The 3,962-nt window shown below is 46.5% G+C and overlaps 1 non-coding gene across 1 annotated transcript; it reads right to left on the reverse strand.

The window, feature by feature from the left end:
• Positions 1-294: 294 nt before the first annotated feature.
• Positions 295-367, reverse strand: trnai-uau (transfer RNA isoleucine (anticodon UAU)). The gene has a single exon. It is a non-coding gene; the product is annotated as a tRNA-Ile (tRNA).
• Between the last annotated feature and the right edge of the window lie 3,595 nt (positions 368-3,962).

Consider the following 3,962-nt stretch of genomic DNA (forward strand, 5'->3'; position numbering starts at 1 on the left):
TAGTGAGCTCATCCTTTATATTGAGTGGTTTCTCGCCGTTTGATGGGCTGCAGTGTAGCGGATATCACGTTGGCCTCACACGCAAAAGGTCCCTGGTGGATCCGTTTTCTCTCACTGAAAGTTATCTATTTATTGGTTAAATAAAGAGCAATTCAGGAATAAGGGAGCCCTTTTGCCAGGAGAATAAATAGCAAATAAAAACAGCAAATTCTGAAAATCTCAGCAAATCAGGCAGCATTTGCCAGGAGACTCAACTCGCCTTCGATTGTTCGCATTTGACAAGTTTAAAGAAAATGTTTCTGCCTGAGATCGAACCAGGGACCTTTTGCGTATAAAGCAAACATGATAACCACTACTCTACAGAAACCACTGTTGCAACAGCCCCAACAAAGGGGAGCTGACCAGTGAGCTCCCTCTGCGCTGATCGGGAATGAGGAGGATCACCTGAAACAACTTCTGTCCCACACTGAAAGTTCTCAATCCTTCTCCTCCGCTGCCCTTTACAGAAATGTCACGGATCACCCAGCCACCGTGTTCACTTCCACATCCTCACAGTGGGGTCACAGAGGCTCCTACCGTCTCCCCGCGATCAGCGAACTCGCCCAATTTACAAAATTAAACCCGGAACACGTGCCCGGCAAAGGGCAGGAGAAGCCAGATAGTCTGTAAGCTCGGTCTATCACAGAAAGTATTGGTATTCATGGTGCTTACAGCAATTATTAATCGTCTCACAGAACTCAATTATTTTTATGCGATGAATTGATCGCGCATCGTTACCACGTCAGTGCGGCAGATCTTAACCCCTCGACCACCAGGGAACAGTTATGATAGATGTTGATATATTTATATATATTTATATAAGAACCTGAATATCAACGGCTAGCTACCTTGACCTCATGGCGAACAGCAGTGCATCTAACTTTGAGTGAAGTAAATTGTTCCACAATGAAACCCATTTCATCTTTTGTTCCCTTTTAAACACTAGAAACTGAGACAGGGGGAATACATAGAGAAATAAAAGCACAGGGATAGAGACAAGTGGAAGAGAGAAGGGGAAAGATACTGCCCCCACCCAGAACTAATGCAGAAACCCCTCTGCTGCGCTCGGGGTGGCCACCCGCAGCCTGGATACACTAACGGTAGAACACCAGCGGCAGGTCGGGGCCATAAAAGGAACGGCGAGCGGCCCTGGGAGCAGCTTGGAGGTCCCGGGAGACTACTCCAGGGAGCAGTGCGAGCTGGTGCAGGAGGGCGGCGGCAGCGAAGAGTGATGTCATCAAGGTCCAGGTCAGTGATTGGAGCGTGGGCAGATACAGCAGGAGCGGCGAGATCGGGGCGAAGGAGCGGCGAAAGACTGTAGAGGGATGTGATCGGGGCCCAGGGAAGGCGTGAGTTCAGGGCCAGGGGCCCAGGGGCAGCACGGGCCAGCCCACACTGCGATATGTGTGCACACTGGGTCCAAGCAGCAGAGCTGGTCTCCAGTCGTCTTGTTTAACCCTTGCCTCTGGATGAATACCTTGCTCTGTCAAGCCCGTGTGATGGCTGGGGTGCAACGGCTATCACACGTTAAAAAAATCCACGCACAGTCATCTTCCACCCTTCAACATACATTTCAGGACCTGGAATATTGAAACACCTGTGAACTCATCCTTTTTTGGCGAGGAAGCAAGTCATCCTCTCTTTGAGGGACTGCCTGTGATGATGATGAACTGGATTTGCTGCAGTCCGCGGGCAGCAGGTGATGAAAGCGGGCGTGAGAGGGTGAGTGACAGGTGGGCACTGCTTCTGATGCTCTCTGATCCACGCTGGGAGCGGCCGGGGATTCTAAAGCCCTTTCATTTCACCAATGCAGGGTAAATGAAACTGTGTTTCAGGAACCTTCATGTATACAAACATGGGCACTCTGCACTGTAGACCTCGTGGTGCAACGGTAGTGTGTCTGACTCGATCAGAAGGCTGTGTATTCAAATCATGTCGGGATCATTGTTCTTCAAAAGTTGCAAACTTCTTTGCTGTTTGGCAATAACCTGACACTTGCTCCAATGTTTGTCTCACTGTTTCCCTGATGTCAGGCACAGATATGCCAAATGCCCTCATTTACTTCATGTAACAAGACACAAAAGTTCAAAATTTAAATGAACTTGCAGTCTGGATGGCCGTGCCGTCGAAGGTGTTGCGTTCAGTTTGCAGTCTGCTCTTAAAGCGCGGTTTCAAATCCCTTTTCTTATTTTTAGTCATTAAGCAAAACTCATTTGCTTGGCACCACGACCAGCTCCTTAATAGTGGGATTCAGCAGTTCACCTGCTCGCTTAACATTTCCGTCTGACCGGGTGCTGAAAGTGGAGATGTTTCCGCAGTGTGGAAGTTAACACGTTCGCCTCACACGCGAAAGCTCACCGGGTGGGAATATTTTCTGGAACTTTCTCCTCATGCATGCTCAGGGCGAGATTGTTCTCCTGTGAAAGGTCATATGATCATAAACATGTAAGGATTAGGAGCTGGAGTAGGCCATTCGGCCCCTCGAGCCTGGTACACCATTCAAGAAGATCCTGGCAGTTCTTCGACATCAAGTTTAAACATCTGGGGCGGAGCCAACAGGCGCCTGGCTGCAATCAGTGACAAAAACGTTTGCTTTAGCAGAAGCACAGCGAGCTCAGTTAATACAGCGTGAGGTTTTTAATCTCAGATTCTCGGGTTCGAACACCAAGTTTGTTGATTACTTTTTCACTACATTTTATGTTGCTTTCACGGGAATACATCGTTAATTAACCGATGATCTTCTTTTGCACAAATAAAGATATTCTAACTGAAGGAGAGTCCATAATTGGATAATTTATCTATGCTCTGCAAGTTAACTCTTAAACCATAAACCATTTTACACACTGCTTTCGGGGTCTGGTTCAAAATGTTAATTGCTGGTAACATCAACAGGAGACTGGGGAAACAGTGGGACTGACTTTAGAGCAAGGGTCTGGTTATTGTGAAACACCAAAGAAAATATACATTCTGGAAGAATAACATGGAAAGGAAATGTGACCCGACACCGAGAAAGAAGTGTTAAGACAGAAGATGAAATGCTGCATCCCTTTCTGCAAAAAAGTCCTTTCACAAACATTTCTCTGACCGAAGCTGCACAAAACAAAAATGTTCGTTTCAAAGTCATTAAACACCCGAATTTCCGCTTCACCGGAATCTCCTGAATCAGATGCCTCTAGTTTTGCCGACTCAATCCATGTCCCTTTGCAATGTTCTGCTTCCACCCACACTATGAAATGTGCCGCTAACTTATAGAATCATGGAATGGTTACAGCACGGAAGGCCATTCGGCCCGTCGAGCCCGTGCCGACTCTCAGCGAGTCCCACTCCCCCGCCCTTTCCCCGTAGCCCTGCAATTGTTTTTCCTTCAGACACTGATCCAACTTCCGTTTGAAAGATAAGATTGAGTCTGCCTCCACCACCCTTTCAAGCCGTGCATTCCAGATCCTAACCACTCGCTGCTAAATGGTCATCTCCTGTTCCTATGTGTAAAGTCTGGGAAATACGAGATCAATTCCTGCCACACTCACAGACTTCTTAAATATAGCACCGTCTTTCTATTCTCATAAAACCAGCTCCTGAAGTGTAGGCCAGCTGTGTAGGTTAAAGCTCTGGTTATGTTCCGAACATTGCTTCAATTGCAGTGTTTCCGTAGTGTAGTGGTCGTCACATTTTGTTCACCCGCGAATGATCTTTGGTTCGAAACTGGGCGGAAACATTTTGAAAACTCGTTTAATTAAATATTAGAAAAAATGGATTTATTCATATTAATGTTTCAATATTAACAAAACACAATGTCCCACAGCCTTGTTAAATTTTCTGATATCTATGTTCAGTTCTGTATACACTCAAACTCGACACTTGAACTGAATGCTCATATAAGTATTGGAGTGGGAACTCACTGGATAACAGCACAGCTGGCGATT

The sequence above is a fragment of the Pristiophorus japonicus genome, unplaced genomic scaffold, assembly GCF_044704955.1.
Source record: "Pristiophorus japonicus isolate sPriJap1 unplaced genomic scaffold, sPriJap1.hap1 HAP1_SCAFFOLD_219, whole genome shotgun sequence".
Taxonomy (NCBI): domain Eukaryota; kingdom Metazoa; phylum Chordata; class Chondrichthyes; family Pristiophoridae; genus Pristiophorus; species Pristiophorus japonicus.